A 15,046-nucleotide genomic window follows, 5' to 3' on the forward strand; every position below is an offset into this window, starting at 1 on the left:
CAAAGCATTTGTAATGATCCAGGGCATTTGATAGGGTCAAGATGCTGTCGTTAGGACACCGTGATTATCAATCAAATTTTAACTTCAATAAAAATTAAAAATATGTAGAAAGTAGTGAGTTGGGTCGAATCCTTAGAGAAGGCAGGATTTTGATTTGAAATCTTTGATTTTGCAAAAAGAAAATAAAATTTTGAAGAAAGTAATTTTAAGTCAAAAAATAAAAATTAAAAGTGTGAAAAATAAATTGGATACTAAGATCTACTAACTAGATCCTAGCATCTACTTGCAATAAAAATAAATAATAAAAATTTAAAAAGTATAAAAATAAATTGATAGTAAAATCTATTAATTAGATCCTAACATCTACGTGCAAAAAATAAAAGATAAGAATTTAAAGTACAAAAAAATAAATTTTACATTAATTAAAATTAAAATTCAAGTATCAAAAATTTAAAAAAATAATAAAATAAAATAAAAATAAAATTATAACAAGGATCTGAAGTTGATTAGCTAAGCCTCGTCGGAAAGATGGTTGATGATCTCTCTGTCTTTCGTCATACTTTTTAGAGCAAACCAGCTTCTCTCCTTCTTTTTCTTGGATTCCTAAAGCTATTTAATTTTTTTTATTTTTTTTTATATTTTTACTCAATTTTTTTGCTCTCAAAGCTTATTCTCGGACTCCCTATTTATAGATGAATTTTTCATAATTTTTTAGTAGGAAAAGGAGTCCTAAAACCTTTAGAAATCATATTAATCTCCTTAGAAATATTTCTGACCATCGGATGGAGCTTGAATTGCCCAGATCTACCCAAAATCTATAGTTTTAATCCTTATCAAAGTCGGATTGAACCACAGTCATCGGATTGAATCACGGTCGTCCGATCATGTCTGGGATTGGTTTTGGACCGTTGGATCGCGCTGATAATCTCTTATTCTCAGTCGGGAGTATCCTCAGCCATCGGATCTCATGATGGATTCATTTTCGGTCGTCTGATCGTGCAAAAAATCCTCTTATAAATCAATAATGAACAACAGCCATTGGATCAATCTTCAGATTAAATCTCAGCCGTTGGATGACGCAAAATAGCTTCCACTGCCCATAGACTGCACCTGTGGATCGCGTAGTATTTTTGGTGGACCGCACCCTGGCTCTATGGACCGAGCAGTCGGTCCACCATATACCGAAGGTAATTTTTTTATTTTTTAGGATACTTTAGCTTCAATTTCGCTCCAATTTTTATCTGAAAAATTGAAAAAAAAAATATGCATTAAATTTTTCAAAAATTTCTCTTCATTTTGATGTTTAAATTACTCAATTAAATTAACATCTATTTTTTATAAATATATCTAATTTTATATTTTTTTAAATCATTTATTTTAAAAAAAATCAATAAATTCATGAAATTAGAGTTTTTAAGAAGATGTTAGCATCATAAATTATAAAAAATATCTAAAATAAATATAAAAATATATCACTTATCACACTCTCCAACTTGAATTTTGTTCGTCCTCGAGTAAAGAAAGAATTTAGAATTAAGTACCGTTTAACTTAAAGTTTTGAATTTTATCAAATAATTTTTAAAAAATTATTGATATTCAGTAGAGTGTAAATGAGGTATGTCATTGGGGTATTAATACTAATCAATTTGAAAGTTAAACTAAGAACACTAAATTTTTTTTAAACTTTTTCAAATTATCCCTACCTTTATCTCCAAATCATTTACCTTCATATGGATAAATATATTGTTACTTCCATCCTTCATTTATTGATTGATTTTTTTTTAAAAATATTATACTGCTATTGAGTGTCTTAATCCCTTAAGCTTTCTGTTTGACCTATGTAGCAAATTTTCAGTCAATGACTCCCAAATCAGATAGCTTTAGGGTACTAAGTATAAAATACCCCTCGAACCTACTTGCTCGAATCAAACAGGCTACGAGTTAAAACTAGCTTTACAATAAAGCTTCTTTGCCCTTCATATCTTTTGACGCGAAACTCAATGCTTGCTTGGGCAAAAAAGCCCGGTTACTCAGTATGAAGTACTTAAATTTTTTTTTTAATATATGAAGAAACATATAGTTACTTTACACAAGTCCATAAGAAGTAAATTCTTCTTTGATGCTAGTAAAAAAATTTAGAAATACTCAAAGAAAACTATTTAAGTTCTAAACTTAACTCTTTATTGAGTTTTCTTAATACTTGATCCCTCAATATCTCACAAACTCTCTGATCTGTATATCAATTTTTTTTTAAAAATACTTGATTTAACTTGATTCTTAAGTATAATCAGATGTTTAAATACTAAATACTAACTTACTTGAGGACTTAAAAAAAAAAAAATTTATTCTCTCCTCCAACTTAATCAACATTGTCCTCAATAGAGTAGAAAAAATGAACGGTGCATGTAAAGAGAAAGAAAAAGAGAGATATCATCTGATCCATAAGTCTTTTCAAAACTGATTCTCCCTCAAACTTAGTCAAGATTATTTTCTGATCCCTACAAAAGACATAAAGCAAGACTCGATTATCCTAAATAAAATACAAAAGATAGCAAAAAGCACAAAACTAAAAATTAAAAATTGGATTGCCTCCCAAGAAGTGCTAAATTTACCATCTTCAACCAGACCATGTCAATTCTTACTTATCCTGTGTCAAATACTGGATTGATAAATTTCAATGATTTTGGATTGCCAATCTCAGAAAAATAGTTTAAAATAAATTTTAATATTTTATTATCAATTTTTAGAAAGTAGTTCACATCTTCATTTTTAATTTTAGAAAGATAGTTCACAAATCCATTCACAGATCCTTATTTATTGAGAATTTTTCTTATTTATTTTTTTAAAATGCTCATGAATTGAGTTTTTAGATTAGAAACTAAGTTTGAAGAAATAGGTACTGGAAAGATATCTTTTGATTTTAAACATGTATTTTCAAGTGTGATCGAAGATAATTTTAATTATGAAGGAGATAGTAATTCTAAGGTGGAAGAACTGGCTTCTAAGGCTGAAAAAAATAAGACTCTTGATGGATATATCTTGGATAACTCATCCACTCTCTTCTTTTCTTCACTTAGATCAGCATCAGTAGTAATTTCTGCCTCTGGTTCTTCTATCGGGTTAGTCTCGGTTCTAATCTCTTCTTTCAAATTTTTATTTGTGCTAGCATCAGTACTAGCTTCTCTCACCTGATCTTGGTATGGATCCTTAAGAATCCTACTACTTTTAAGTTCAGTAATTACTTTTGTATTTTCAAATTGAGGATTCTTAGATGGAACATTGGATTGATGACTAGGTCCAGGTGGTTGATGAGTGGATAGGTTATTTCTAGGATTTGGTACTGGTTGGCTTGAGAGTTGACCTGGTTCTCTCCTCATGGTAGACTCAGCTAATTATTCTATTTGTGCTCTAGCCTAGCAATAAATTATTGTTGGATCATGATTAATTATTATAGTTGGTTTAATCTATCATCAGCTAGATTAGTCTGTTGAGGAGGTGGGTATGGTGGCTGATTTTGATATGGTGACTGGATAGATTGACTGGGCTGACCTCTATTGTAGGCATAATTCTGGTATGGAGGCCTACTCTGAAATTTTGCAAAGAAAGAATTTGGGTCTGAGCCTGAGTCTGTTGGGGTCTCCAAGAAAGATTAGGATGGTTCCTCCAGCCTAAATTATATGTGTTAGAGAGTAGATCATTGACAGGTTTGGAGTAACCTTGGACAGCTTGAACTTGTTCTTAAATGAAAGGTGAAAACTGTACAGCTGTGAGACATTCGCTCACATGATGGGCCGAACTAGTACAGATTGAATAAATCTCCTGATAATTAGGTAGTGATGTGTATTGTGCAGGAGATTGTTGACCTAATGCTAGGAACTGATCAAATTTCTGAGCAAGAAGGTCGACTTTATCTAATCTTTAGGCTATTAGGTTCAGATCGACCTTAGGACTAGAGTCTGTTTGCTTGATCTCAAAAATTTCTGTCCATTTTTGATGAGGAATTGATCTTTCGTAGGAGAATAATGAAGCATGATTGATTGAATTTTCACTCAAAGTTTTAAATAAAGTGTAGGCTTCATCCTCACTTTTACTCATGAATGTACCCCCATAAGATGCATCTACCATTTGTCTGTATTGGTCACCTAAACCCTCATAAAAAGTTTAAAAATTTGCCACTTAGATAGACCATGGTGTGGGCATTTTCTAAGAAGTTCCTTAAGTCTCTCCCATGATTCATGAATTTGTTCTCCTAGAAGCTGAGCAAATCCAGTGATGGCTCGCCTCATGGTGTTGGTTCGACCTATGGGATAGAATTTCTTAATAAACTCATGCTGCATTTCAGCCCCAGTTTGGATTGGTCTCCCTATTATGCCAAGTCAGTACTTGATTTTGTCTTTAAGTGAGAAGGAGAATAAGGTCAATCTAAGTGCATCATCAGTAAAATTTTAAATTTTCACTGTGGAACAAATTTTTAAGAACTCATTCAGATGCTTGTAAAGATCTTCATTAGTATTCTCATAGAAAGACGAGAGCATCTAGATTGTGGTCGACTTGATCTCATAGTGACTTGCAGGGATATCAGGTAAGTGGATACAAGTCGATGGGTTATAGGTGGAAGGAATAAAATATTCCTTCATCTGCCTAGATGATTCTCTAGGATCTCCAGCCATCTGATTTTCAAGTTTAATATGAATCAACTGTTCAATTTCAGGATTAGGTTCAACTAGGTCAGGATAGAAAGATCTTCTATCTTGCATATACCAGTGCAAACCCTAATGTATGATTCAAGTTTTATTTTTGTTTCATTTTTTTTAAGAGAAAAAAGGAGAGAGAAGAAAAAAAGAATCCTAGACCTAGATACGTAAGGTGGGAAGAATTAGTTGTGGTTTAGTGTTAATTATAATCAAGTTAGCAAACAATTAAACCTAGACTCCTATGGGTTTCTTAAACCTAACAGTTCGATGTAGAGTGGCTTAGCTTAAATACAAATTGGGTTTGTTCTCACTTCTTTCAACTAGCCAGGTAAGAGGTGGGATCGTGGGGGTCCCCCCATTGTTTGCCTTAGACATCAATTGAATTGGCCAGGTAAGCTAACAGAACCAATTAAATAATCACAAATCCACTTAGGCTGAGCCTTTATAACCTCTAGCCTTAGACACCAGTTTCAGGAGTGAGTCCGGACTTACTTTGCACTTGACTTGAGCACAATACCCAAAATTGAACTCAATTAATACTAGGGGCCAATGTCTACTTGATTTTAGTTAGGCCAGGGTTAATATGGGATGCTGGTTGGTTGTTTTTGGGCCAAGGGAGGGTGATGAAATCTCCACCTTATCTTGTTATGGGTGTTGTCTTTAAATTAATTTGAGATGAATATGCACAATCAATTTCAAACAAGGAGTTTTATGCAACTAAATTAGATGCATGAAACTAATAAAACTTGAAAGCTTACCTTGTCTCCAACGATCACCAAAAATAAATATACAATGATGAATTTTCTAAAAATTAAGTTTCTACTCTTGTCATGTAATTTTTATTAGATTTATGTGGATGAATTTTAGGTTAATTAAAAAAATAATAATTAATACTAAAAAAATAGTTAAGGCTAGGGTTAGGATTGATCTCACCAATTTGAAAGCTTTCTATCTCTCTTTTTTTTTGAATTTTTGAATTTTTTCTGCAAAAAGATAAAAAAAATTAGTAAGCAATAGTCATAAGAAAATCAAAAAAATCAAATATTAAAATTGGTGCCTTCCCCGACAACGACGTCAAAAATTTGATACGATCGCGATGCTGTCGTTAGGACACCGTGATTATCAATCAAATTCTGACTTCAATAAAAATAAAAAATACGTAGAAAGTAGTGAATTGGATCAAATTCATAGAGAAGGTAGGATTTTGATTTGAAATCTTTGATTTTATAAAAAGAAAATAAAATTTTAAAGAAAGTAATTTTAAGTCAAAAAATAAAAATTAAAAATATAAAAAATAAATTAGGTACTAAGATCTACTAACTAGATCCTAGCATCTACTTGTAATAAAAATAAATAATAAGAATTTAAAAAGTATAAAAATAAATTGGTACTAAGATCTACTAATTAGATCCTAGAATTTACGTACAAAAAATAAAAGATAAAAATTTAAAATATAGAAAAATAAATTTTATATTAATTAAAATTAAAATTTAAGTATAAAAAATTTAAAAATAATAATAAAATAAAATAAAAATAAAACTATAATAAAGATTTAAACTTGATCAGCCAAGTCTTATCGAAAAGATGGTTGATGACCTCTCCATCTTCCATCATACTCCGTAGAATGAACCGACTTCTCTTCTTCTTTTCCTTAGATCCCTAAAGCTTTTTAATTTTTTTTCTATTTTTTCTATACTTTCTACTCAATTTTTTTACTCTCAAAGCTTATTCCCAGACTCTCTATTTATAGATAAATTTTTTATAATTTTTTGGTAGGAAAAGGAGTCCTAAAACCCTTAGAAATTATATTAATCCCCTTAGGAATATTCCTGACCGTTGGATGGAGCTTGAACCATCCAGATCTGCCCAAAATCTATAGTTTTAATCTTTATCAAAGTTGGATTGAACCACAGCCATCCGATCATATCTGGAATTGGTTCTGGACTGTCGGATCGTGATGATAATATTTTATTCTCAGTCGGGAGCATCCTCAGCCGTCAGATCTCATGATGGATTCATTTTCGGCCGTCTGATCGTGCAAAAAATTCTCTTATAAACCGACAACGAACAGCAGCCGTTGGATCGATCTTCAGATTAAATCTTAACCATTGGATGGTGCAAAATAGCTTTCGCTGCCCGTAGACCGTGCCTGTGGACTGCGTAGCATTTTCGATGGATCGCGTCCTGGCTCTGTGGATCGAGCGGTCGGTCCACCGTACACCGAAGGCTATTTTTTTATTTTTTAGAATATTTTAGCTCCATTTTTGCTCCGATTTTTATCTGAAAAATTGAAAAAAAATATGCATTAAATTTTTTAATTTTTTTTTATTTTGATGTTTAAATTGTTCAATTAAATTAAGATCTATTTTTTATAAATATATCTAATTTTATATTTTTTTTAAAATTACTTATTTTTTAAAAAAATTTAATAAATTCATGAAATTAAGATTTTTAAGAAGATGTTAGCACCATAAATTATCAAAAATACTTACAATAAATGTAAAAATATATCACTTATCAGCATTCATGGTTCCTCCTCTTCTTTTTCCATAGCTTCCTTCTACTCACAACTTAAACCAAATAAAATTTTAAAAAAATTTCAAAAACATCAAGATAAAAGTAACCATAAATCATTAAATTTACAATTTACACAACTAAATGAATCTCAGTTGCAGCATTAACATGATATAATCATCGACCATCTACAGAGAAATTACTAATTAAATGAGCAATCATTTAGATTTAGTATCTCCAAAATTCTAGTACTACCACAAATTAAATGGAGAGAAGACGGAAGAAGGGAAAGGGAGATGGACGGCCGAACACCTTTGTAGGCCTCAGCCACTATAGCAAGCAGCACAGTTAGGAGTGGCAATCAGATCGGATCGAATTATAAACAGATCAGATCAGATACGGGTTGGATCAAAAAATATCATACCTGAACCCAACCTATTTATTAAACAAGTTAGAATTTTGAATCTGAATCTGATCCATTTAATAAATAGATCATCCGATCCGACCTATTTAACCTGTAGTTTATTAAATAATTAATCTGTTTAATTGATCTGACCTAATCTAACCTATTTAATTTGCTTATCATTTAACCTATTTATTAAATGAACAACCTGTTTAATCGATCCGATCCAATCCGTTTAACCTGTTTTTAAATAAGACAAACATCACAAATAGCTAGCACGTTTAATTCAAGATAAAATATACCATTTCAAACTGAAAATTAAAAGAGAATAAATGCTGCCACTGGTTAACATATAATCACTTTAAATAATATAATCACTTTAAATAATATAAAATATGAGGAAAAAATTTGATCAGTAAAAAAAAGAAGAAGATACAACAATAGCACATACAGAAAATTCAAATAGGATACAATATTAACTCTAAGCCAAATCCTATCACCACCAAAAAATTAAAAATAGTTAGAACATCAAAAAAAGAAAGAGGAAGAGGAGGTTTAGATTTAGTATTTTATCTATAACTAAATCAAAACAACAACAATCGGTTGCCTCTAGAAGAAGGCCGTCCAAGATTATTGTTGTTTTGAAATTTAAATCAGATATTCCAAAATAATCATAACCTCCTTACACAAACCTTAAAATAAAGCTTAAAATATCGAAGAAGATGGAAGCATCCATTAGTGGCCACCGACCAGATCCATCTATTTCCAACCAAAAAAATTAAATCAATCATAGTAGTTCTTAAAAACCAACAAATCTAGTAACCTAGATCAAAAAATAACTTCAAACTAATCATCAGCAAAACTACAACCAATCTCATCAGATCTAACATGACAAAATCCCCAAGAAATCAAGAAATCAACAGTATCATCCACATCCACACATTTATTGAACAAAACCCCAAAAAGCTCATCAAAAATCACAAAAACAAGAGAATCTTAAGTAAAAAATAATTTACTAAATAAAATCCTAGGAAAATAATTGAAAAATCGGATAAAAACATCATATTTGTAGAAAAAAATGTAGATCAGAATGAAAATCGAAACAAGATGCTCTCATCGAAAGTGAAATAGAGAGAAAAATACCATGAAAGTCCTACACCTGGCGAAGGGAGAGGTGGTGAAGGTGACAAGAGGTGTGGGGATGATACTAGCCAACACAGCTGTGAACGGGGAGGAGCTGTTAGCAGGCAACCACCTGTTGCTAGCAATGGCACTGGAAAAGATGGTGGGGGATCCTTAGTCGAGAGGGGTGTCGAGAATGAGCTGGGATGGAAAACCCTAGAGGCTCAAGCATCGAAAGGAGGGAAGTAGTGAATAACGGAAGCTATGGAACCGACCGAATGAGTGGAATGATAGAACAGCGAAACAGTGGCCCTAATCCCTAAAGCCCTTAAAGTCCTAAGTGTTACGAGTTAAACAGATTACAATCCGACCCGATCCGATTTGACCCATTTATAAAAAGGATTAAATGGCACTACAAGAGAAAAAAAAATTTGTGACGAATTTATTTATGACGAAAATATTTTTATCATCAATAAGGATATTTATGATAAAAAATTATTTTTAACGTTAATAATAAAATATTTATGATAAAAATTATTTTTCATCGTAAATATCTCGATATTTGTGATGAAAAAAAAAATTCATCGTAAATACCTATTATTTGCAATGAAAATAATCATCATCAATAATAAAATATTTATTTTAATTTTATATTTTCAAATATTTGTAATAAAAATATTTTCATCATAAATAATGTTAATATTTAAAATATATTTTTCATCATAAATACATATTATTTATGATAAAAAAATTTTATCACTAATATTTAAAAAAAATAAAAAAATTTAAAAATTATATACTATTTGTGACGAAAATATTACGTCGTAAATAATGAGTATTCATGATGAAAATGAAACTACCAATGTAAATACTAAATTATTTACGATAAAAAAATTTTATCGCTAATATTTAAAAAAAATAAAAAAATTTAAAAATTTAAAAATTATAAATTATTTATGATGAAAATATTACATCATAAATACTTGATTATTTGTGATGAAAAAAAATTTTTCATCATAAATACTAAATTATTTATGATAAAAATATTTTATCCCTAATACAAGAAAAAATTAAAATATATTTAAAATTTAAAAACTATACATTATTAGCGACTAAAATATTACGTAGCAAATACTTGAGTTTTGATGATGAAAAAAAAATTTTCATCGCAAATACCTGAATATTTATGATAAAATTTTTTTATCGCCGATAGATGAAAATTATAAAAAAATTTAAAAATTTATAAACTATAGATTATTAGTGATAAAAATATTACATCATAAATACTTGATTATTTCTAATAAAAATTTATTTTTCATCATAAATAATCTATTATTTACGATGAAAAATTTTTATTACTAATATTTAAAAAAAAATTTAAAAATTTAAAAATTATAAATTATTTATGATAAAAATATTACATCATAAATACTTAAGTTTTGATGATAAAAAATAATTTTTCATCATAAATATCTGAATATTTATGATAAAAATTTTTCATCGCTAATAAATAAAAAATATCAAAAAATTTTAAAAATTCATAAACTATAGATTATCAGCGATAAAAATATTACATCATAAATACTTAATTATTTATGATAAAAATCTATTTTTTATCATAAATAATCTATTATTTATGATGAAAAATTTTCATCGATAATATTTGAAAAAAATAAAAAAATTTAAAAATTTAAAAATTATAGATTATTTATAATGAAAATATTAGATCGTAAATAGTCTAGTATTTATAATGGAAAGTAGATTTTCATCGTAAATATCTAAGTATTTGCGATAAAAATTTTTCATCATTAATAGATAAAAAATTTAAAAATTTAAAAATTTAAAAACTACAGATTATTAACAATAAAAAAAAAATTTATCATAAATAGTCAATTATTTATGATAAAAATATTTTTATTATCAATATTTTTAAAAAAATAAAAATTTTAAAAAATATAAAAATTATAGATTATTTATGATTAAAATATTATATGATAAATAACTTAGTGTTTGCGACGAAAATATATTTTTCATCATAAATAGTCTATTATTTACGATGAAAAAAATTAAAAGTTGATCATTATTTACGACAATACTTTTCATCTCTAAATTTCTTTGAATCTGTTTCATTACTCAATTTTGCATAGGTTGTTGGTTCTTTGGGCTGACCAAAGGTCATAAAGTACAAAGCCTTGTATCTGTCTAAGAACATAAAAATAAGATGATACTGGACCTTTATACATTAAAATATGATCCACAAAATATTATTCACATGGTAATTGATCTTTATAAAGAACAAAACTTTATCAACTGTTCAATGAACTAAATTGTGTCATATACTTCTAAACTGTATGCGGAAGGTCTTTGCTGGATCTTTCAGTATTATGTTTCAAGAGTGCAATCATAATCTTAGTTGGTATATGATGATTGTTTGTTGCAAATACTCTCGAACTAGCTGAACTCTTATTATTGCTATCCAGTTCAAGATTTATTCTAAGATTGACATACTCCTGAGCAGGTATTATCCTTTCTACTATGCTCTTTTTGCATCGGATCTCAAGGGTCTTAGCTGCTCGCAGATTAAATTTGAGTTTGGATGTCCATTCAAACCTTTCGATCAACTCATGATAGCGTTACTACCAAAAAAATAAATCTAATTAGTTAGATTTTTTTAATTATAAATTATATTTGATTGTTAGTTAACATCCGTAATATATCAGTAGGAAAAAAAATTTCATCTGACGGTACATGATTACGTAATTTTTTTGAGTGCCTAATTTTTTTATATATATAATTTTTTTTGAAAAAAATTATAAATTAAATATTTATATAAATTTTTTTATTAATATTTTATTTTTCATCATGAATATTTTTTTAATGTCATTTTTTGTTGTTAAATTTTTTAGATAGAAAATTTTTTTAGTGAGAAAAATCTAAAATTGGATAGAATTATTGACAATAAAATTTTAGTTTTCATTGCTAATAAGATTATTGACGATGATTTTTTTTGTCGTAAATAATTTTTTTATTTTTTGGTTGAATTATTAGCGATAAAAATTATTTTTTTTTGCTAATAAGATAATCAATGATGAAATATTTTATTTTTACCTTAAATATTTTTTTAGAAAATGAGGATAATTTTTTTTGCAAAAATTGTTAGCATTAAAAATTATTTTTTCATCGCTAATAACCTAATTAACGACACAAAGCTTTTCATCGTAAATAATTCTTTTTGATGGAAAAATTTTTTTAATAAAAAAATGAGATTTTTTTTGATAAAAATTATTAGCGATGAAAATTATTTTCCATCGTTAATAGTCTTATTAACGATGAAATATTTTTTTTTATCGTAAATTATTTTTTTGGTATGAAAATTTTTTTATCGAAGAATTTTTTTCTGAATTATTAGCTATGAAAATTAATTATTAGCGATAAAAATTTACATCGCTAATAGTTTGCATTCTATCAAGTCTCATCGTGAAACCTATTTTCTTTTCCTCCCCCCGTTTCGCATGAAACCTATTCCCCCTCCCCCTCTCTGCTCTCTTCTCTCTCCCCGCCGTCGCATCCCACTGCCACGTCTGTCTGCCGTCCATCACCGTCTTCTGTCGTTGGAGGTAAGAATTTTTTTTTTGTGTTTCCTCGGGCCACCGGGGACCCGACGGGGATGGGGTCGGGCCAGCGACGACTGTGACCGGGCCAGTGGTAAGGATTTTTTTTTGGTGTTTTCTCGGGCCACCGGGGGATCAGTGGGGATGGGGCCGGGCCGACGAGGATGGGGCCAGGCCGGGCCAGCAGTAACTGTGATCGAGCTGGCGATAAGGATTTTTTTTTTTTATGCTTTCTCGGGCCACCGAGGGGCCGGCGGGGATGGGGCCGGGTTGGGCTAGCAGGGATGGGCCGAGCCGATGGTGACTGTGACCGGATCGGTGGTAAGGATTTGTTTTTTTTTTTTGATGTTTTCTCGGGCCACCGAGGGGCCGGCGGGGATGTGGCCGGGCTGGCAGCGACCATGGCCGGGCCGATGGTAAGGATTTTTTTTTTGTGTTTTCTCGGGCCATCGGGGGGCCGGCGGGGATGGGGTCGGGTCGAGCCGGCAAGGATGGGGTCGGGCCGGGCCAACGGTGACTGTGATCGAGCCTGCGGGGATGGGGTCTGGGGTCGAGGAGGGTGTTGGCGGTGGGTGGAGATGGGGCCGGGGAGGGTGTCGGCCGGCGGAGACGGGGTCAGGGAGGGAGCGGCAGGGATGGGGCTAGGCCGGTGGGGATGGGGCCGGGCTGGTGGTAAGGATTTATTTATTTTTTTGATATTTTCTCGAGCCACCGGGGGGCCGACGGGGATGGGGCTGGGTCGAGCCTGCAGGGATGGGGCTGGGCCGTGCCAGGCCTGCGGTGATTGTGACCGGGCAGGCGGGGATGGGCTCTGGGGCTGGGGAGGGTGTCGGCGACGGGGTCGGGGAGGGTGTCGGTCGATGGAGATGGGGCCGAGGAGGATGTCGGCCGGCAGATATAGGGCCGAGGAGGGTGTCGGTTGGCAGAGACGGGGTCGGAGAGGGGGCGGTCGGCGGTCGGGGGAGATGGGGCCGAGGAGGGGGCCTGTCGGCGATCGAAGAAGATGGGGCTGAGGACAGGGCCACTGGCAGTCGGGAGAGATGGGGCCGGGGAGGGTGTCGACCGATGGAGATGGGGTCGGAGAGGGGGCGACCAGGGGAGATGGGGTCGGGAAGGGTGTCGGTCGGGGGAGATGGGGTCGGAGAGGGTGTCGGCCAGCAGAAACGAGATCAGAAAAATTATTTGATTAATTATATTTATTGCATAAATTTTTTAGTATTACTGTTAAAATTATTTAATTATTTGATTAATTATTTTTTTCACTAACACAATGCACATTGCTGTTACTTATTATAATTTAATTATTTTATGTGCTATTTTATATGCTTTTATTTATTATAATTAAATATAAAAAATAATTTTATTTTAAAGAAAACTCTATTAAAATTTTTGATAAAAAAATTTCAATACGGAGTTATGCTTTTTTGATAAATTAAAAATCTATCTTCGAATGTATGTTCAGAGATGGTAGTTAAATTGGATGTCCCGTATTTAGACTTTTTAAAAAAATAATAATCTTATTATTATTAATAGTTGATATTTTATTTCATTATATGATATTCAGTAGTTATCTGTCCATTATTCTTCGGGTATATGGTAGATAGGGTGCGTAGGTACCATATTTACATCGTATACTTGGAGAACCATGAGAAGATGCTGTTGAAATTTTCATAAAAATAAAATAAAATATCTATTAATAATAATAATAAGATTATTATTTTTCTTAAATAGATAGGGCCACTCCTGTTAGTAATGATTTGAAATGGATAGGATCATATATTTTTACTTCATTAAATTGATGGATATACATTTTTTGTGCTACTGTTCAATTTGTATTTTTTAATATATGTTGTTTTATATAAAGTGATTCGTGTCTGGATCCAGATTAAGATTTTGGTCGGAATTTGGATCGTGATTCAGTCCAAAATTTAGATCAAAATTCAGAATACCACTGAACTTTTTTTGGTTGTTAATGATTTTATATTTGTTGTTAGATGGATATCAACAAAAATTAGATGAATGTTAGAGATATTTTTTTATCTGAATATCGAAAAGAAGTTCAAGATTTTATTGAGTTTGCATGGCATAAGGCTGACAGTGCGAGTCGGATAAAGTATCCATGCAAGAGATGTATCAATATGATATATCGTCACATAACACTTGTTAAGGAGCATCTGCTATATTATGGTATGGATAAGAAGTATCTTGTTGGATATGGCATGGGGAGGGTGATCCGAATGAAGTAGTATGCGATGATGATGATACTGAAGATGATAGTGATGCTGCTGGACTTATCGAACATAGTGGTATAAGAGAATTATTAGATAATTTATATCAGAGTGCTTGTTCAAATATACGCATGAGTACTACTGCATCTGAAAGCAATTCTGATCATAAACATAATATCTGGCTTGAGGTAGAAGGGACTTCTAAATAGTTTGTAAAGCTTGTAAGGGATGCACGAGAGCCACTCTATCCAAATTGTACAAATTTTTTAAGTTAGAGTTTTTGATAAAATTGCTTCATATTAAAATCGTGAATCGATAGAGACAGAAGTCATTTGATCAAATTTTAATATTGATTAAAGCAGCTCTTCCTGATGGAGAGAGACTTTCAAAATCATATTCTGAAGTATATTATTTTATAAGGATAACGAATAGACAACTGAATGTTTGAAATGCAGTGAGCCTAGATACAAAACT

At 31.4% G+C, this 15,046-nt stretch overlaps 1 non-coding gene across 1 annotated transcript; it reads left to right on the forward strand.

The window, feature by feature from the left end:
- The first annotated feature begins 4,182 nt into the window (after positions 1–4,182).
- LOC140852732 (small nucleolar RNA R71) lies at positions 4,183–4,289 on the forward strand. The gene has a single exon (XR_012135633.1). It is a non-coding gene; the product is annotated as a small nucleolar RNA R71 (small nucleolar RNA).
- The last annotated feature ends 10,757 nt before the right edge of the window (positions 4,290–15,046 follow it).

The sequence above is a fragment of the Elaeis guineensis genome, chromosome 11 (genome assembly GCF_000442705.2).
Source record: "Elaeis guineensis isolate ETL-2024a chromosome 11, EG11, whole genome shotgun sequence".
Lineage (NCBI taxonomy): Eukaryota > Viridiplantae > Streptophyta > Magnoliopsida > Arecales > Arecaceae > Elaeis > Elaeis guineensis.